This window comes from Zingiber officinale, chromosome 1A (genome assembly GCF_018446385.1).
Source record: "Zingiber officinale cultivar Zhangliang chromosome 1A, Zo_v1.1, whole genome shotgun sequence".
In the NCBI taxonomy this organism is placed as follows: domain Eukaryota; kingdom Viridiplantae; phylum Streptophyta; class Magnoliopsida; order Zingiberales; family Zingiberaceae; genus Zingiber; species Zingiber officinale.
In genome coordinates, this window is record NC_055987.1 from 88,318,853 (window position 1) to 88,341,191 (window position 22,339).

A 22,339-nucleotide genomic window follows, 5' to 3' on the forward strand; every position below is an offset into this window, starting at 1 on the left:
ATCACCAGATTCGAATTAAGCCCGGAGATAAATGGAAGACCGCCTTCAAGACACAACATGGGTTGCACGAGTGGATGGTCAGGCCTTTCGGACTATCTAATGCACCCAACACGTTCATGAGATTCATGCATCAAGTCTTACGACCTTTCATGGGAAGATTCATGGTTGTATACTTGGACGACATCCTCATTTATAGCCCGACACGAGCTTTGCACCTTGATCAGCTTCGCACTATTTTTGAGAAGCTAAAGGCAGAGCACTTGTTCATCAACAACAAGAAAGTCTTGATAGTTAATTTATCCTAAATCTTAGGAAATAAGTCTAGTTAGTTATTTTCCTATTTACATATTTTTTTAGGGTTTTGAGAGCTATATAAACCTATGCTTAGATGATGTTTGGGGACAAGTTATTTTGATATTGAATCAATTGGTTTCGCTTAAGCCACATTATGACTACATCTCTTTTGTTCTTTATTTCTCGATCTTATTTTCTCAAGAAGTTTTTTTTAAGCCCTTGTGCAGTCCCTTCCCTACTCATGCCAAAGAAAGATGGTTTGTGGTGCATGTGTATTGATAGTAGAGCCATTACCACAATCACGGTGAAGTATATATTTCTGATTCCTCGCTTAGATGACATGTTGGATCAACTTTCCAGTTCAAAGATCTTCTCCAAGATTGATCTTAGGAGTGGATACCACCAGATTTGAATCAAGTCCGAACATAAATGGAAGACCGCCTTCAAGACACAACATGGGTTGCACGAGTGGATGGTCATGCCTTTCGGACTATCCAATTCACTCAACACATTCATGAGATTCATGCATCAAGTCTTACAACTTTTCATGGGAAGATTCGTGGTTGTATACTTGGACGACGTCCTCATTTATGTTGGTGCAAGGGGGCCGGCAAGAGGAGAGGGTTGAATTGCCTACAAAAGAAAAATACCCTCCTCGTGCTTTCAACTTTAAAAATAGCAACAATAATAAAAATAACAGAAATAGAAAATGAGAGACTCAGGAAATTAACTTGGTTATAACCTAGGTGGTTGTTAATCCAAAGTGGTTGAACAACTCTACTAGTAATGTCTCCTTCACTGTAGGCAAAGAAGTCTTTTTACACACCAAGGAAGCTCAGATGCTGCTAGGAATTGAATACAGAGTTAAATTAATGATTTTCTAGCTCTAGGGGCCTTTATATAGCTCCTGGAAATCCTATCTCGAGTCTCAAGGGTGCCTCCAAAGGGGTTGAGGGCACCTCTAAGTCGATAAGTGGATAAAACTTTATCCGTGCATAAACGGTTAGATTGACCTAGTTGAAGGTGCTCTCAAAGGCATTGAGTGCGCCCTCAATGTTGTTGAGGGTGCCCTCAATGCAGTTGAGGGTGCCCTCAATGTAGTTGAGGGTGCCCTCAATGCAGTTGAGGGCGCCGTCACTTTGGAGAGGGCGGAGGCACCTCAACAGTTATTAAGGGTGTCTCCAGCTGCTTTTCCAGCACTTCTTTGTCTTCACTTTGGCTTTCGAAGTCTCGATAGCTTGGGTGATTGTGGCCAACCGAAATAGGGTTCACCCAAACTCAATTTCCGGCCTTCTTCTCGAGCAGACTTCCGCCCTGGCTTCTCATCCCTCTAATGTCGCACACATTCTTCTCGTCCACTGGTGTACTCTTCCACAGCTCTTTCATCCTTCAGATGCACCGAGCCTGTCGGCTCCCTTCCGTGACGTCCTTCTCGCTAGCTGCATCTTTCACTCGACTTCCTGCGCTCCTAAGCTCTTACACACTTAGACACAGGGATCAAAACCAAACAGGACCTAACCTAACTTCGTTGATCACATCAAAATAGCCACGGGGTCCAAAAATCTCTCCCTTTTGATGTGTATCAACCCAAGTTCAAGTTAGGGAAAAAAACAGACAAGTAGTAATTTAAAGAAATTACTAAACTAACATTTTAAGCATAAAGATTGTGTTGGACCCTGTCATTGTTTTGATGTGATCAACCAAGTTTAAGTTAGGTCATGTTTGTCTGATCCCTGTGTCAAAGTGTGTAGGAGCTTAAAGCCAGGACGGAAGACTGCTCGAGGAGAAGGTCGGGAATTAGATTCGGGTGAGCCCTATTCTGGTTGGCGAAATCACCCAAGTAAACCGAACCAGAGATGTAAAATACCGAAAAATAGGCAAATATTAATAAGGGAATTTTCTAAAATTTTTGGGAATTTTTCGGAGCTCGTACGGACGAGTTAACAGGGATAAAAAAAGGGGCCCGGGAAAGCCTGTTTAGGCTACCCCTTTAAGCGAGGAAATGTTTATATTTACATTTCATTTTCTTTTATTTCTTATTTGTTATTATTCCAGCCGCATGTGGCTGAGGTATTTGAGGATGTAGAAAAGTTTCAGATTGTCCGCCGTACAAGGGAGATGCTGCCGAAATTTCTTCGGACAGGGACTCCTCCGGGGCGTGACAAGAGCAAGTCAACCGGGAGTTGACTTGACAAGTGTTCGGTCGACCGAACCCCATGATCGATCGATCGAACCCCTATCTTCAAAAGCCAGCCGTTCCAGCCACGTCAACAACCAGCAGTTGGCTGATTAATCGACTGAATCTTCTGATCGGTCGACCAAATCGAAGATAATCAAAGACTTGGTTGAGCGATTTGATCAGGTCAGATCAAGTGGAGACCGTTGGCTGATCGGTCGACCGAAAACGAGCATCGATCGACCGAACCTAAGCTCGATCTAGAGAGACTACACCTGGATGGAAGACTGGGCAAGTACAGCAGGTTCGGTCAACCGAACCTAGGGATCGGCCGATCGATCCCTCTCAAAGTCAAAACCTGATCCCGAAGATCAGGTGATCTGATAAGTCTTGGAACCCATATATAAACGGGTCTCGAACAGCTAAACAGAACAACTCTTGTACTCTCATTTTTCCAAGCAATAGTTCTGTGCTCTCCAAGTGTAAAAGGCTTCTCCACCTTCAGAGAAGGAGACTTTGTTAGTGTGCTTTCCAACCACCTTGGATTAACAATTGTCTCGGTTGTAACCAAGTCAATCACTGAGTCTGCTTTTTCTATTCTATTTTAATTTTGTTGAATTTCTTAATCATTGCTTTTATTTGACTTGAAAGTTCTTGAGGAGGGTATAATTTTTGTTTACAAGCAATTCACCCCCCTCTTGTCGGTCCCGCTGCACCAACAAGTGGTATCAGAGCCCAACAGCCTCAGAAGGACTAACTGTCGTCTGAAGCACAAAGATCAGGATAATGGCCGGCGCGAACATTCATCCCCCAAAGTTAGACGGAGATTTCACTACATGGAAGCGAAAAATGGAGGTATTCTTTAAAACAAACTTTGACATTCTTATAATGAAATATGGTTTTGCAGCTCCAAAAGACAAAGAAGAAAACCAATGGATGAAAAAGGAGCAGGCTGATTTCGTGGCTAACGGAAAAGCTGAGTTCCACTTGCTTAGCGTTCTTCCGCCTTAGGAGGTAAGTCGGATCGGAAGCTACGACTCCACAAAAGACCTCTGGGAGAAATTCCTAGATCTCCACGAAGGTACCTCAGAAGTAAAGCTAGCGAGACACGACATCCTTTGGACGCAACTAACGAACCTCCGGATGAACAATGGCGAGAAGGTAGCGCAACTCCAAGCAGGATTAAGGAGCTAATAACTCAACTAAGCAACCTTGGAGAAGAAGTAACGAACCGGGATTCCATCTGATAGACGCTTAACACCTTCCCCAAAACTCTATATTAGGCGTCCTTAGTAGATGCATACTACATCTCTAAGGACTTCGAGGTAAGTAGTTTAGAAAACTTATTTTCTACCTTTGAACTTCACGAGTCTTGACTTGCAGAGAAACCAGTGGAGAAGTCGAACCTCAACATTGCCCTACAAGCCGAAAAGGACGATCTCGACTCCGAAGCATCGATCGATGAAAATGAAGCAGCATTATTGGTAAGAAAGCTAAATAAATTTGTTAAAACTAATAAATTTAAATCGCAGTCGAGGAAGCATCAACGCAATAGAAGGACGGCCCGATGCTACAACTGCAACGAGGAAGGGCACATCAAGGATGACTACCCCAAACTGAAGAAAAAGAACAAAGAGAAGCCTCAAAAACCGACGTCCTCTACACGCAAGAGCATGAAGGCTACATGGGATGATTTTTCATCCTCCGAGTCAGAAGCCAAAGCTTTCTCGGGACTAGCATTGGTGGCCAACCATCTCTTTGAAGATGACTCGGACTCAGAGATGAGCATTGATCAAGGGGGAGAATTAGAATAAGAAAGCTACGATGAAGGGGGAGCTTCACCAAGTGAGGTAAGTAAGGTACGTGATCTCACTCCCTCTCAGTCTTTTAAGTTTATCAAAGTACTTACTAAAGACTTAGTAAAATCAGAAAAAGAAATTTTCAATTTAAAAATAATGTTAGAAAATTTGAATTTAGAAAATGAGAAATTAAAAGTTGAAATTGAGAAATTGAAAAATAATGATGCATGCTTAAGTAAATTTCCAAAATCAAAATTAAGAATTTATGGAAAATTAAACTGGTATATAAGAAAACATCAGGGTCAACTTAGAAAAATACCTAAAGGATATGTACCCCCTAAATTTTTAACCAACCCTGCAGGAAGGAACCTTTACTGGGTTCCAAAATCATTGCTAGTTTAAATTTTTCTTAAAAACTTACAGTGAGAAAATTAAACAATGAGTCTCTTTATGGAAGCTTTGTTTAAGAAAGTGGTTGTTGCTCCAATAACCAAGAAGGCCTAGTGCCTCGCCACGACCTGGAAACTGAAATATCGAAATAAAATGTTTAATTAACTCTTTGGTAAAAACATTAAAATTAGAATAAAATAATGCTTTGAAAAGTTTTTAAAACATTTCCTTAGAAATTCTTCAAAAATATTTTTTTAGAAAAATGTTTTTTTGAAAGTTTTACTTAGAAAATTCTCATTTTTTCTTTAATTAAGATCTTTTCTAAAAATTAGATTTATCTAAGCTAAGTTTTTCTAAAAATAATATTAAATTTTCACTTAGCAAATTTTTTCAAAATGACTTAGAAAATTACTTTCACCCCATTTTTTTGCTGTGATCAACGAGGGAGAATCAAGTAACAAGTTTAGGGGGAGTTAGGAAAATTAATTTTTTTCCTATCTTATGTTGCAAACTTTATTTTTTGTGCTTAAAATGTTAGTTTAGTAATTTTCATAAAATTACTTTTTGCTTGTTTTACCCTAACTTAAACTTGGGTTGATGCACATCAAAAAGGGAGAGATTGTTAGACCCCGTGGTTGTTTTGATGTGATCAACCAAGTTTAAGTTAGGTCCTATTTGAATGATCCCTGTGTCTAAGTGTGCAGGAGCTTAGGAGTGCAGGAAGTCGAGCGGAAGACACAGCTAGCGAGAAGGATGGCACGAGAAGGGAGCTGACGGGCTCGGTGCGTCCGAAGGATGAGAGAGCTGCGGAAGAGTACACCGGTGGGTGAGAAGAACGTGCGCGGCGTTCGAGGGACGTAAAGCCGAGACGGAAGACTGCTCGAGGAGAAGGCCGGGAATTGGGTTCGGGTGAGCCCTATTCTAGTTGGCGAAATCACCCAAGCAAACCGAACCAGAGCAAGTCAACCGAGAGTTGACTTGACAAGTGTTCGGTCGACCGAACCCCTATCTTCAGAAGCCAGCCGTTCCAGCCACGTCAGCAACCAGCAGTTGGCTGATTGGTCGACCGAACCGAAGATAATCAAAGACTTGGTCGAGCAATTTGATTGGGTCAGATCGAGTGGAGACCGTTGGCTGATCAGTCGACCGAACGCGAGGATCGGTCGATCGAACCTAAGCTCGATCCAGAGAGACTGCAACTGGATGGAAGACTGGGCAGGTACCGCAGGTTCGGTCGACCGAACCTGAGGATCGGTCGACCGATCCCTCTCGAAGTCAAAACTTGATCCCGAAGATCAGGTGATCTGATAAGTCTTGAACCCCCTATATAAACGGGTCTCGAACAGCTAAACAAAACAACTCTTGTACTCTCATATTTCCAAGCAATAGTTCTGTGCTCTCCAAGTGTAAAAGGCTTCTCCACCTTCAGAGAAGGAGACTTTGTTAGTGTTCTTTCCAACCGCCTTGGATTAACAACCGTCTCGGTTGTAACCAAGTCAATCACTAAGTCTACTTTTTTTGTTCTATTTTAGTTCTGTTCAATTTCTTAATCATTGCCTTTATTTGAGTTGAAAGTTCTTGAGGAGGGTATAATTTTTGTTTGCAGGCAATTCACCCCTCTCTTGCCGGTCTCGCTGCACCAACATATTGCAATAATAGAATTTGAAATTTTCTAAGAAAAAAATATTAACTTGTGCCTATCCAAAATTTTAAGTACCAATTTTAAAAAATATTAACTCCCCCTAAACTTGTTCCTTTCTCTCCCCCTTTGATCACAGCAAAAAAATGGGATAGGAATTTTTCAAAATAAATTCTAAGTTAACAAAGAACTCTAACTTTTAGGCAATTTAAACAAAGTATTTTTTGAGAAATTTCCAACAAATGTTTAAAAAAACTTGTTAAAACATTGTTTAATTCCTATTTTCATGTTTTATCATTAAGTTAATTAAACATTTTATTTCAATATTTTGGCTTCCAAGTAGTGGCGAGGTACTAGGCCTTCTTAATTATTGGAGCAACAACCACTTTCTTAGACAAAGTCTCATAAAGAAATTAACTATTTAATTTTTCTTGCTGAAAGTGCTAACTTACAAAAATTTAGTTTAGAAAAGATTTTGGAACCCAGTATAGGTTCCTTCCTACTGGATTAATCAAAAACATAGGGGTATATAATTTCTGGAAATTTTTTTAAGTTGTCCTTGGTGATGTTTAATATACCAATTTAATTTACCATGAATTCTAAGTTTTGATTTTTGAAATTTATTCAAGTATACAGGATCATTTTTCAATTTTTTCAATTTTAATTTTCAATTTTTTATTTTCTAATTTTAGATTATCGTACACTTCTAGGGGGCATGCTTTTGCTAAGTTTAACTTGAACTCATCATTTTCCTTTTCTAATTTAACTAAATCTTTAGTAAGCACTTTAATGAACTGAAAAGACTGCTTGGGAGTTAGAGCACGTACCTTATTTACCTCAATTTCTAATGCTCCCCCTTCATCATAGCTTTCTTCTTCTGATGATCCTCCCCCTTTATCTATGCTCATTTCTAACCTGGTCTCTTCTTCTTGTACTTGATGGTTGGCCATCATTGCTAATCCTGAGAAGGCTTCGACTTTATATTCGGAGGATGATGATTCATCCCATGTAGCCTTCAGACTCTTGCGTTTAGTGGATGTCGATCTTTGGGACTCCTCCTTGTCCCTTTTCTTCAACTTTGGGTAGTCATCCTTGATGTGCCCTTCCTCATTGCAGTTGTAGCATCAGACTGTCCTTCTGTTGCATTGATGCTTTCTCAACTGCGATCTAAATTTATTAATTTTAATAAAATTATTTAATTACCTTACCAATAGTGCCACTTCATTTTCATCGATCGATGCTTCGGAGTCAAGATCGTCCATCTTGGCTTGTAGGGCAACATTGAGATTTGACTTCTCTATTTGTTTAGGCTCTGCAATTTGAGACTCATGAAGTTCAAATGTAGAAAATAAATTTTCTAGCGTACTTACCTCAAAGTCCTTAGAGATGTAGTATGCATCTACTAAGGACGTCATTCTGGAGTTCTTGGGAAGGCGTTGAGCGCATATCATATCGAGTCTCGATTTGTTACCGTTTCTCTGAGATTTCTTAGTTGAGTTATCAGCTCCTTAGTTCTTGCTTGGAGTTGCGCTACCTTTTCGCCGTTGTTCATCCGGAGATTTGTCAGCTGAGTCTGGAGGATGTCGCGCTTTGCTAACTTCGCTTCTAAGGTGCCTTCGTGGAGCTCCAGGAATTTTTCCAAGAGGTCTTTGGCGAAGTCATAGCTTCCGATCCGACTTACCTCCTGGGGTGGCAGGACGCTGAGCAGATGGAACTCTGCCTTTCCGTTGGCCACGAAATCAGCTTGCTCCTTTTTCGTCCAGTTGTATTCTTCCTTGTCTTTAGGGGATGTAAAAATGTATTTCATAATTAAAAGAATATCAAACTCTGTTTTAAAGAATACCTCCATTCGGGTTTCCATGTTGTGAAGTCTCCGTCGAATTTCAGGGGATGAATACTTGTACTAGCCATTATCTTGATCTTGATGCTTCAGTCGGCGGTCAGTCCTTCTGAGGCGGTATGGCTCTGATACCACTATTAGTGCAGCTGGGCTGGCAAGAAGGGAGGGGTGAATTTCCTGCAAAAGAAAAATACCCTCCTCGTACTTTCAACTTTAAAAATAGCAACAATAATAAAAATAAAATAAATAGAAAATAAGAGACTCAAGAAATTAACTTGGTTACAACCTAGGTGGTTGTTAATCTAAGGCGGTTGAACAGCTCTACTAGTAATGTCTCCTTCACTGTAGGCGGAGAAGCCTTTTTACACATTAAGGAAGCTCAGATGTTGCTAGGAATTGAATACAGAGTTGAATTAATGATTTCCTAGCTCCAGGGGCCTTTATATAGCTCATGGAAATCCTATCTTGAGTCTTGAGGGCGCCTCTAAAGGGGTTGAGGGCGCCCTCCAAGTGAATAAGCGGATAAAATTTTATCCGCGCGCAAACGGTCGAATTGACCCAATTGAAGATGCCCTCAAAGGCATTGAGGGTGCCCTCAATGCTATTGAGGGCACCCTCAATGCAATTGAGGGCGCCCTCACTCTGGTGAGGGCGGAAGGCGCCTCCAGCTACTTTTCCAACACTTCTTTGTCTTCACTTTGGCTTCCGAAGTCCCGATAGCTTGGGTGAAATAGGGCTCATCTGAACTCAATTTTCGACCTTCTCCTCGAGCAAGCTTCCACCCTAGCTTCTCGTCCCTCGAACATCACGCACGTTCTTCTCGTCCATGGTATACTCTTCTGCAGCTCTTTCGTCCTTCGGACGCACCGAGCCCATCGACTCCCTTCCCATATCGTCCTTCTCGCTAGCTGCTGTTGGACCCCGTGGTAGTTTTGATGTGATCAACCAAGTTGGTTAGGTCCTGCTATGTTTGATCCCTGTGTCTGAGTGTGCAGGAGCTTAGGAACACAGGAAGTCGAGCGGAAGACGCAGCTGCGAGAAGGACGGCACGGGAAGGGAGCCGACGGGCTCGGTGCGTCCAAAGGACGAGAGAGCTGCGGAAGAGTACTCCGGTGGGCGTGAAGAGTGTGCACGGCGTTCGAGGGACGTTAAGCCGGGACGGAAGGCTGCTCGAGGAGAAGGCCGGGAATTGGGTTCGGGTGAGCCCTATTCCGATTGGTCGTAATCACCCAAAAGAACGGAGCTTCGGAAGCTAAAGAGGAGAAGAAAAGAAGACAAAAGAGGCTGAAATTACTGTAGCAGTAACCTTGAAGGTTAAAACCTTGAAGGCGCCTTAAACACATTGAAGGCGCCTTGAACACATTGAAGGCGCCTTGAATGATTGTTTAAGGCGCCTTGAGCAGTCCCGCTGCGGATAAAGTTTTATCCGCAGATCGAGTTGGAGGCGCCTTAAACTTTGTTGAAGGCGCCTTGGACCCTCGAGATAGACTTTACAGGAGCTATAAAAAGGCCCCTGGAGCTAGGAATTCAAAAACAACTCAAGCAATCATTGTGTAGCCATTCCTAGCAATAGTTCTAAGCTTCCAAAGTGTAAAAGGCTTCTCCGCCTTCAGCAAAGGAGATTTTTCTACTGAGCTTTTTCTTACTGCCCTGGATTAACAACCTCCTTGGTTGTAACCAGGTTAAATCCTGTTTTCTACTTAATTTCTATTTCCTTGCTTAGTTTAATTTTATTTCTGCCTTTACTTATTTACTATTGCATTAATTGAGTTGAAATCCGAGGAGGGTATTTTTATTTTGTGTTTTCAGCAATTCACCCCCCTCTTGCCGGCCTCCGCTGCACCAACAAGTGGTATCAGAGCCAAGTTGCCTCAGAAGGACTAACCGCCAACTGAAGCACTACGATCAAAACGATGGCCGGAGCGAACATCCATCCCCCGAAGTTCGACGGAGACTTCGCAACATGGAAGCGCAAAATGGAGGTATTTTTTAAAACAGACTTTGATATTTTAATTACTATGAAATATGGTTTTGCAGCTCCTAAAGACAAAGAAGAAAACACGTGGAGCAAAAAGGAGCAAGCAGATTTCGTCGCCAACGGAAAGGCTGAGTTCCACCTACTCAGCGTTCTGCCGCCGCAGGAGGTAAACCGGATCGGAAGCTATGACTCCGCGAAAGATCTCTGGGAAAAATTCCTGGAGCTTCATGAAGGTACCTCCGAAGCGAAGCTAGCAAAGCGCGACATCCTCCGGAACCAGTTGACGAACCTCCGGATGAACCAAGGCGAGAAGGTAGCGCAACTCCAAGCGAGAATCAAGGAGCTGATAATGCAACTAACGAACCTTGGAGAAGAGGTAACCAACCAGGACTCTATCCGGTACGCACTCAATGCCTTCCCGAGAACTCCAGAGTGGGCCTCCTTAGTAGATGCATACTACATCTCTAAGGACCTCGAGGTAAGTACGTTAGAACAGTTATTTTCGACTTTTGAACTTCACGAATCTCGAGTTTCAGAGCCAAATGGAGTAGAGAAGACCGGTCAGAACATAGCTCTAAAGGCAAAAGTAATCGGTTCTGACTCCGAAGCCTCGGGCGATGAATCCGAAGCAGCACTACTGGTAAAACGGTTCAATAAGTTTTTTAATTCTAATAAATTTAGACCGCAGAAAAAGAGGCATCAACAAAGAAAAAGGACGGTTCGCTGCTACAACTGCAACGAAGAAGGGCACATCAAGGATGACTGCCCGAAATTAAAGAGAAAGGAGAAAGAAAGGGAAAAATCAAAAAGCAAGAAACCAGAATCCTCCAAGCACAAGAACCTGAAGGCTACTTGGTCAGATTCATCATCCTCCGAGTCAGACATCGAAGAATTCTCGGGACTAGCACTGATGGCCAACCATCAGCTAGAAGAAACGTCTAGCTCAGAAATGAGCATAGATGAAGGGGGAGGAACATCAGAAGGAGAAAGCAATGATGAAGGGGGAGCATCGCAAGATGAGGTAAGTAAGGTACGTGCCCTAAACTCTAAACAGTCTTTTGAGTTTATTAAAGCTTTGTCTAAAGAATTAGATCAATTAGAAAAAGAAAATAAAAATTTGAAATCTGAAAATAAAAATCTAAAATTAGAAATTGAGAAATTAAGAAATAGTACATGTTTAAATAGATTTCCAAATTAAAAATTAAAGTTTATGGAAAATTGAATTGGTATATTAGAAACCATCAGGGCCAGCTTAGAAGGATACCCAAAAATTATGTACCCCCTAAGTATCTTAATAACCCTATAGGTAGGAACCTCTATTGGGTTCCAAAATCTGTGCTTAATTAATTTTTCAAAAATTAAAAGCTTACAGTGAGAAAATTAAATATTAAAATTCTTTATGGAAGCTTTGTCTAAGGAAGTGGTTGTTGCTCCAATAACCAAGAAGGCCTAGTGCCTCGCCACGACCTGGAAGCTAAAATATTGAAAAAAAAAATGTTTAATTAACTTTCTGAAAAAGCATTAAACTAGAATTAAATAGTGCTTTAAAAGTTCTTAAATCTTTTTAAAATTCTAAAAAGTCAGATTGTGAAAATTCAAAAATTTAAATTGGACTTAGAAATTTTTTTTATTGACTTAGAATTTTTTTAAAATTCAAAAATTTGACTTAGAAATTTTTTTGGAAAAATTCATATTGACTTAGAAATTTTTTTTTGAAAATTCAAAAATTTGACTTAGAATTTTTTGTTTGGAAAAATTCATTTTTGAATTAGAATTTTTTTAAATTCTATACATTTCACTTAACTTAGGTTATTTTTTTAACCCCATTTTTACTGTGATCAAAGGGGGAGAGAAAAATACAAGTTTACGGGGAGTTAGAAAATTTTGAAATTTCTGTTATTATAAAAAGTGTTGCAATTTTACTAATTGCAAAAAATTATGCTTAACTTGTTAGTTTAGTAATTTTTTCTTTAAAATTACTTTTTATGTCTATTTTAACCCTAACTTGAACTTGGGTTGATGCACATCAAAAAGGGGGAGATTGTTGGACCCCGTGGTAGTTTTGATGTGATCAACCAAGTTGGTTAGGTCCTGCTGTGTTTGATCCCTGTGTCTGAGTGTGCAGGAGCTTAGGAACACAGGAAGTCGAGCGGAAGACGCATCTAGCGAGAAGGACGGCACGGGAAGGGAGCCGACGGGCTCGGTGCGTCCGAAGGACGAGAGAGCTGCGGAAGAGTACTCCGATGGGCGTGAAGAGTGTGCACGGCGTTCGAGGGACGTTAAGCCGGGACGGAAGGCTGCTCGAAGAGAAGGCCGGGAATTAGGTTCGGGTGAGCCCTATTTCGGTTGGTCGTAATCACCCAAAAGAACGGAGCTTCGGAAGCTAAAGAGGAGAAGAAAAGAAGACAAAAGAGGCTGAAATTACTGTAGCAGAAATTACTGTAGCAGTAACCTTGAAGGCGCCTTAAACACATTGAAGGCGCCTTGAACACATTGAAGGCGCCTTGAGCAGTCCAGTTTGACCGTTTGTGCTGCGGATAAAGTTTTATCCGAGATCGAGTTGGAGGCGCCTTAAACCTTGTTGGAGGCGCCTTGGACCCTCGAGATAAACTTTCCAGGAGCTATAAAAAGGCCCCTGGAGCTAGGAATTCTATAACAACTCAAGCAATCATTGTGTAGCCATTCCTAGCAATAGTTCTAAGCTTCCAAAGTGTAAAAGGCTTCTCCGCCTTCAGCAAAGGAGATTTTTCTACTGAGCTTTTTCTTACTGCCCTGGATTAACAACCTCCTTGATTGTAACCAGGTTAAATCCTGTTTTCTACTTAATTTCTATTTCCTTGCTTAGTTTAATTTTATTTCTGCCTTTACTTATTTACTATTGCATTAATTGAGTTGAAATCCGAGGAGGGTATTTTTATTTTGTGTTTTCAGTAATTCACCCCCCTCTTGCCGGCCTCCACTGCACCAACAGCTGCGTCTTCCGTTAGACTTCCTATGCTCCTAATCTCCTGCACACTTAGACACAGGGATCAAAACCAAACATGACCTAACTTAAGTTGTTGATCATATCAAAACAATCACGGGGTCCAACAATTTATAGTCCAACATGAGCTTTGCACCTTGATCACCTTCGCACTATTTTTGAGAAGCTAAAGGCGGAGCACTTGTTCATCAATAATAGGAAGTGCTCTTTCTTGACGCCGAGCAGAATATAGATTATTTTGGGGCGTGAAGTTATAGAGAGCATAATATAGATTATTCTGGGACATGAAGTTACAGAGGGATTAAGAAGAAACAAGAGAGAAATAATGAAATAAGAAGTAGCTCAATATAGGTTTTTTTTTAAAAAAAAACTTCTTGAGAAAATAAGAGTGAGAAATAAAGAACCAAAAGAGATGTAGTCATAATGTGGCTTAAGCGAAACCAATTGATTCAATATCAAAATAACTTGTCCCCAAACATCATCTAAGCATAGGTTTATATAGCTCTCAAAATCCTCAAAAAAATGTAAATAGGAAAATAACTAACTAGACTTATTTCCTAAGATTTAGGATAAATTAACTATCAAGACTTTCCTGTTGTTGATGAACAAGTGTTCCGCCTTTAGCTTCTCAAAAATAGTGTGAAGCTGATCAAGGTGCAAAGCTCGTGTCGGGCTATAAATGAGGATGTCATCCAAGTATACATCCATGAATCTTCCCATGAAAGGTCATAAGACTTGATGCATGAATCTCATGAACGTGTTGGGTGCATTAGATAGTCCGAAAGGCATGACCATCCACTCGTGCAACCCATGTTGTGTCTTGAAGGCGGTCTTCCATTTATGTTCGGACTTGATTCGAATCTGGTGGTATCCACTCCTAAGATCAATCTTGGAGAAGATCTTTGAACTAGAAAGTTGATCCAACATGTCATCTAAGCGAGGAATCGGAAATATATACTTCACCGTGATTGTGGTAATGGCTCTACTATCAATACACATGCACCACAAACCATCTTTCTTTGGCATGAGTAGGGAAGGGACTGCACAAGGGCTCATACTCTCGTGAGTATAACTTTGTCTCAATAGCTCCACAACTTGTCATTATAGTTTTCCAGCATCCTTAGGGCTAGCACGGTATGCCGGCCGGTAAGGTAAGCTTGACCCCGGAACGAGATCAATCTGGTATTGAATGTCTCTCCTAGAGGAAAGTGCCGGAGGAAGGTCTTCAGCCATCAAATTAGCAAAGTCGGATAGGAGTTGTTGCACCTCAGCTGGTAGATCCAAGTCTAGGTCAATTTTATCACTTTTGTAAGGAAGCAAAGTATAGACCATGTCTTCGTGCTTCATCTTATTCAAAAATCTAGACATAGAAAGTAGTGTAGAGTTATTAGTTACCAAATCTGAAGGGATCCCATCTCGTCTAGACTCCGAATAGAGTGCAACCACGTCAGAAGACCACGAACTCATCATCTTCCTTGTAAGTAGCCTCGATCGTCCTTCTTTTAGATTCAAATGGAAAGTTGGTAGCTTTATTTTCTTCTCGTAACAACTCCAAGGGGAATATAGCCATGTTAGATAGTACGAGATGATTGTGTCACTGGATGTTCCTGCATCAGACGCCCTAGGTTGAAAAGAACTCGTCCTTGAGTTCAAAGTAATGTCTTCAACATCCATAGTCTCCCTTTTCTTCGCATTGTCTTCCGATACGACACAAACTACATACTCAAATAAGACCAAAATCTCATGGTCAACACCATAGAGTACCTCGTCAACTTCCTCATCAAATATTGGTTCGCCTAGTGCTTCGATCTCGTCTTCATCGTCAATTGGATCACTGAATAATTTGAACTTGTCGTCGTCTTCGTTGCCTCCTGCAATTGGATGATCGAGAGAGTAGGACTGGTCATACTCGATGTTGTCGAGGTCCGCATCCTCATGGTTGTCTCCACCACCGTGAGAGGAAGGGGGGCGTAGAGGCATTGGGGAGTTGGTGTTCTCTCAAAGTTGTAGGTGGTGGGGTGGTTGAACCCGTATTTCTCAAAACCAAACTTGTTCTTGGACAACTCTTCTCGATTGGAAATTAGAGTTTTTTCAAAAGGGAATAAAGGAACTTACGATATTTATGTTCTCGTGTCGCTAGACATTGAGATAACTTTGTGACTTGTCTCTGTAGATACTGAATCTCGTCTTGGGTGCTACGACCACAATGTGAGGCTTCCTCAGCCGGAACCTGCCTTTCACGATCATGACCACATCCATGACAACCCTCCATTGGATCTTAATAAGCTCTGATACCAACTGACGTCGAGCAGAATATAGATTATTCTGGGGCATGAAGTTATAGAGGGATTAAGAAGAAACAAGAGAGAAATAATAAAATAATAAGTAGCTCAAGATAGGTTTTTAAAAAAAAAACTTCTTGAGAAAATAAGAGCGGGAAATAAAGAACAAAAGAGATGTAGCCGTAACGTGGGTTAAGCGAAACCAATTGATTCAATATCAAAATAACTTGTCCCCAAACATCATCTAAGCGTAAGTTTATATAGCTCTCAAAATCTCAAAAAAAATCTAAATAGAAAAATAACTAACTAGACTTATTCCCTAAGATTTAAGATAAATTAACTATCAAGACTCAGTTCCTAAGATTTAGGACAAAATTAAATATAAAAACTAAACTTAATTAACAGATAACTACTTTAAAAAATCTCAATTTTGGATTCTCTCCTGCATCAATGGAATAACTTTTTTGATAATAAGGAGACAATGGAAGATTGAAAATCTTCATTGTTATAGATGTATACTCAAGATTGAGTATAGGAAATAATGAAAGTTGTGCAACTTTTATTGGGTTGTTTTGAACAAATTGACACTTGAGAAGAGTTTTTGATGTGTGGCAAAGGGAAGAAATGTAGGATTTAAGTTAGAAAACCTTCATTTATGCTTTGGCATGGGATGAAGATGGAAGTTTAGACTAATTGGTTAGCCTAACTTAAACATATTATTAATCATCAAAAAGGAGGAGATTGTTGGTGTAATCGTTCTCAAGTCAAGGTTGACCAGTTTGACTAAGCTCAAGTTGGCTCGAGCTTGAATTTTGATATTTGACAATATGTGAGAGCTAGGAAGGTCCTAACTGAAAGTTAGGCAATGGAAAGTCCTAATTGTATGTTGGTCAATGAAAAGTCCTAACAGAAGATTAGGTAAAGAAAAGTCCAAGTAGCTTAAGGAGGATCGCATATTGGCAAAGAAAGCGTAACTATGGTTAGGCAAGGAAACCCCCTAACTGAGGTTAGGTAGTGTGGAAGTCTATTGAGTGATTAGTCTTAACTGAGCTTAGATAGAGGAAAGTCGATATGGGTTAAGAAGGATTGCACATTGGTAAAGGAAAGTCCTAACTATTGTTATATAAGGGAAATCCTAACTGAGTTAGATAGGGTGCAAGTCTACCGAGTAACTAGTCCTAATTGGAGGTTAGGTAAGTGAAAAATCCAAGTAAGTCAAGAAGGACCACACTTAGTGATCAAAAGTCCAATGAAAAGTTGACAAAGAGAAAGTCTAAGTGGGTTAAAGGTTGACCGAATACTTGGTGATTGGAAGTTCAACAAGAGTTGGCAAGGGAAAGTCCAAGTGGGTCATGGAGAATCAGACCTTTGGTAAAGAAGTCCTAGTAGTTCAAGGTTAACTAGATGCTAGGCAATGAGTGTTGGTTGCTACTCGGAAAACTTAGAGGTTCCACTGTACAAAAATTTTATACAAAGGTCTGAACCTTTTCCTAGCTACCATGTGTTCTTTTAAATTAAATTTTGGATCGCCTGCGGAACTTAACACGTTTGATCCAAAACTTAATCTATTCGTTCTTTTAGGTTTTGACTTGGGTCTCCTGCGGAACTTAACACGTTCGACCCAAATCACCTTAAGTTATTAATTCCATTAAATATTAATTTCCATAATTGGTTCCCAGTACTGACGTGGCGAGGCACATGGCCTTCTTGGATATGGGAGCAACCACCACCGACTAGACAAAACTTTTTATAGAAAGGTAATATTTAATTTCCTAAAATAACTTTAGGTTAACCGAAAAGAACAATCAAATCACAAGGATAAGAAAAACAAAAGAACACAACATCGAAAAACATATTCGAAATTCTAGAATCGTAAGCCTCTTGTATTTGGTATTATTTCCATAAATAACTAGCATGATGCGGAAAGGAAAAATTACTAGTTATACCTTCTAAAAGACCTCTTGATCTTCTACGTATTCCTCTTCTAACCTCGGACATTGTGTGGGCAGCGATCTTCGAGATGAGAACCACCAAGCACCTTCTTCTTCCTTACAAGTTTCGGCCACCACAATTCTCCAAGAGAAGTAGAGGTCCGGCCACCACCACCAAGCTCAAGGGATGCAAGAAACAAAACCACCTTTCTCCTTCTTCTCCTAGCTAGAACCGACCACCATCAAGAGCTCCAAGAGGTTGCCGGCCATAAGAAGAAGAGAAGAGGAAGAAGCTAGGGCCCACCAAGGAGGAAAAGAGAGAAGAATAATAGAGTTGATCACCCATGAAGGCACCTCTACCCTCTCTTTTATAATCCTTGGCCTTATCAAATAAGGAAATTTAAATAAAAATTTCCTTAATTCTTTTGCCATTGATAAGGAAAATTTATTTAATTAAAAACAATTTTCCTATCTCAATTTACATGGCCGGCCACCATCAAGCTATAAACAAGGAGAGTTTTAATTAATTAAAACTTCCTAATTTGTCTCCAGAAATTTATAAAAAAATTTCTCCAATAATTTTCCCTTCATGGTGGTTAATAAAAAGGAAATTTTATAAATTAAAATTCTTCTTTTAAACATGTGGATAATTTCCAAAAGGAAAGTTATCTCTAAAAATTAAAATCTCTTTTCAATCTACAAATAAGGAAAGATATCAAATCTTTTCTTAATCTTTTGTAGAAACTAATAAAAGAGAATATTTAATTTTTAAACTTCTCTTTTAAATTATTATCATGGTTAAAAAGGAAAGTTTTTCTTAAAAATAAAATCTCCTTTCAATCTACAAATAAGGAAAGATTTCAAATCTTTTCTTAATCTTTTGTAGAAAGCTTTAAAAGGAAAGATTTAATTTTTAAACTCTCTTTTAAAACTATGATATCCACATAAGAAATAATTTTAAAAAAATCCTTTTTAATATGATGTGGCCGGCCACCTAAGCTTGGGCTCCAAGCTATTGGCCGACCACCTTAAGACCAACCTTTAGGCTTGGCCGGCCCTAAGCTTGAGCTTCAAGCTTAGCTTGGCCGGCCCCTATTGATTGGGTAAGAAGGTGGGTATGTGGTGGGTATAAATCTCTATATACAAGAGGCTACGATAGGGACCGAGAGGAGGAATTGGTTTTGGTCTCCCGATGAAATTAAGCTTCCCGTGTTCGCCCCGAACACACAACTTAATTCCATCAATAATAATTCATTCCACTAAAGAACTATTATTGAACTACCGCACCAATCCCAAATTACATTTTGGGCTCCTTCTTATCATGAGTATGTTAGTCTCCCTGTGTTTAAGATATCGAATGTCCACTAATTAAGTGAGTTACTGACAACTCATTTAATTAATATCTTAGTCCAAGAGTAGTACCACTCAACCTTATCATCATGTCGGACTAGGTCCACTGCGAGGTTTAACATGACAATCCTTATGAGCTCCTCTTGAGGACATTATCAACCTAGTATCTCTAGGACACAGTTTCCTTCTATAATCAACAACACACACTATAAGTGATACCATTTCCCAACTTATCGGGCTTATTGATTCATCGAACTAAATCTCACCCATTGATAAATTAAAGAAATAAATATCAAATATATGTGCTTGTTATTATATTAGGATTAAGAGCACACACTTCCATAATAACCGAGGTCTTTGTTTCTTTATAAAATCAGTACAAAAGAAACGACCTCAAATGGTCCTACTCAATACACTCTAAGTGTACTAGTGTAATTATACAGTCAAGATAAACTGATACCTAATTACACTACGACCTTCTAATGGTTTGTTCCTTTCCATTTTGGTCGTGAGCTACTGTTTATAATTTATAAGGTACTGATAACATGATCCTCTGTGTGTGACACCACACACCATGTTATCTACAATATAAATTAATTGAACAACTACATTTATCATAAATGTAGACATTTGACCAATGTGATTCTTATTACTAGATAAATCTTTATACCAAAAGCTAGGCTTTTAGTATACACCCTAACAATCTCCCACTTATACTAAAAGACTAAGCTGCCATATCTGCTGCCATACATATGATTCCCAACCCTTCAACATGTCCATCAAAAGCTCTCGCCTTAAGGACCTTAGTGAAAAGATCTATAGGTCATCATCTGATGCATTCTAGGCGGCAACAACTTCTCCTCGTTTATACGATTTCTCGTATTAGGTGGTACTTGCGCTCTATTGTGTTTACTTGCCTTATAGACTCATGGTTTCTTCAAGTTTGTTACTGCACCATTATTATTACAATAAATTGTAATAATCTTTAGACAAACTAGAAATCATATCTAAGTCTATCTTGAGGTAATTAAGTCATTCAGCTTTTATGGCTTCCTAAGAGGTTTGCCATATACTAAGCTTCTATGGTGGAGTCCAGAAAAACACCTATGCTTATCACTCTTCCATAGTTATGACTTTACCTCCTAAAGTAAACACAAAACCCCGAGGTTGACTTATTATTGTCCCTATCCGATTGGAAGCCAAAATCCGTGTAACCCATAGGGACCAAATTAACTACCTTGTAAGCTAGCATATAATCTCTAGCGCCTCTAAGGTACTTTAATATATGCTTTACTGCAGTCCAATGTCCTTGTCTAGGGTTACTTTGATATCTGCTAACTATGCCCTTGGCAAAACAGATTTCTGATCTCGTGCATAGCATACATTAGGCTTTCAACAGCCGTAGCATAAAGAACTGCCTATATTTCCTTTATCTCCTTTGATGTCTACAGAGACATATCTTTAGATAAAGTTACTCCATCCTGAAAAGGTAAGAAACCTTTCTTGGAGTTTTGTATGCTTAAAACGAACAAGGATTTTTCCGATGTATGAAGCTTGGGATAAATATTCTTTTCTTGCGATCCCTTATTACTTTGATCTCAAGAATATATACATTCTCCCAAGTCCTTTATATCAAATTGTTTGGACAACCATACCCTTACTTCTGACAACATTTTGATATTGTTTCCAACTACCAAAAATGTTATCTAAGTATAGTACAAAAAATACCACCACGTTTCCATCACATCTTTTGTATACACAAGACTTATCCGGTTACTAAATCCAAAGATCTGGATTACTTTGATAAACCGGATATTCCAAGACCTTGAAGCTTTGCCTCAGTCCATAGACTGATTGAGCTTACACACAAGATGCTCTTAGCCCTTTGCAATGAACCCTTCTGGTTGCTTTACATGGATGTTTTCTTCAAGACTTCCATTAAGGAATGCTGTCTTGACATCTACTTGCCAAATAGATAAAAGAATCCGGATAGACTTAAGCATGACTACCAGTGAAAAAGTTTCCTTTTTCATCAAGCCTTGCTTTGAAAGTTACTACCTTCCTGTCTATCCCTCTTTTCCTATTATAGACCTTTTTACACCCAATGGCTTTTACACCATTTGGTGATTCTACAAGCTTCCATATTTTATTAGAATACATATATTCTAATTCTTTTATTCATTACTCTTTGCCAAGATGCTGCATCTTTATCTTGGAGTGCTTCATCATATGACCGGAGATCAGGTTCATGTCCTCCAGGGATCGAGTCCAAAAACTCTCCCAAAACATGAACCTATTTAGGTTGCATAACAACCCTCCCACTACAACAAGACACTTTCTGTAATTGTGTATCAATTTGTGATACGTGTTGCAGTTTTCTTGTGGTATCTCATCTTGTACAGTTGGTACTATGTTAGACATGTCCTTTATTATTTCCTTAAGAACAAATTTACTTATGAGCACGTGGTTCATTATATAGTCTTTTTCTAAAAAATCAGTCATTGATGCTAACAATGACCTTCGATTTTAAGACTATAAACCTACTTTTGTTTATCTAGGATAACTTACAAACAAGTGAACTCCTATCCAACTTATCATTGTCTCTTTTTAACATATGTGTTGGATTACCCGAATCCGAATATGCTTCAAAATAGGTTTTCACCTATTCAGCAATTCTATATGAGTAGAGAGTTCTAACTTGGAAGGTACTATGTTCACTTTCGTTTTCAGAGTTTATCCTTAAAACAAATTTGGTAATTTTCTAAATAACTCATCATCTATCTAATTATTTCATAAGAGTCCTTTACCTTCTTTCTACTACACCATTCTGTTGGGGTGTACCAGGTGCAGTTAGTTGGGATTGAATCCCTACTTTTGATAAGTGACTCCTAAATTCTCCCAAGAGGTACTTGCCACTACGATCTTACCATAGTGACATTTACTTTAACATTTCTCCGCATCAGCCTTGTACTCTTTGAACTAATCAAAGTACTTAGTCTTGCGGTACATTAAGTAAATTTATTTGTATCTTGAATAGTTGTCTATAAAATAGATGAAATATTCAATACTACCTCTTGTCTGGATAGTCATAGGATCACACAAATCAGAATGAACCGATTTCAACATATCTTTGACTCCATACCCCTTAGACTTAAAAGCTTCTTGGTTATTTTTCCTTCCAAGTAAGACTCGCAGGTTGGAAAGATTTCCACTACTAATGAACCCAAAAGTTCATCAGCTACCAATGAATCCTACTTAAGTTAATATAACCTAGCCTTAGATGTCAAAGATATAATTGGTTCATTTTCGAAGGTTGCTTTCTCTTAAGTTAGAAGATGTGTTATTAATTTCCATTTGTTGCATCATGGGAGTTATTGGATTATAAATTGTCAACCAACATACCAGAATAGATAACTTGCCTATTTTTCTTGATAACAACTTTGTTATCAAAATAGACACAATATCTATTCTATAATAGTTTAGAAACTGAAATCAGGTTCTTTCTAAACTTAGTATGTAAAGACAATTCCTAATAATCCAAATTTTATTCCTATTAGAGAATAAACCTCTCCCACTGCAACAGCTGCTACTTTTGCAGTAGTGCCCATGTGGACGGTGTTTTTTATTTTCATTTAGTTGTCGGGTTTCCTGGAACCCTGCAATGAATTGCTAATGAG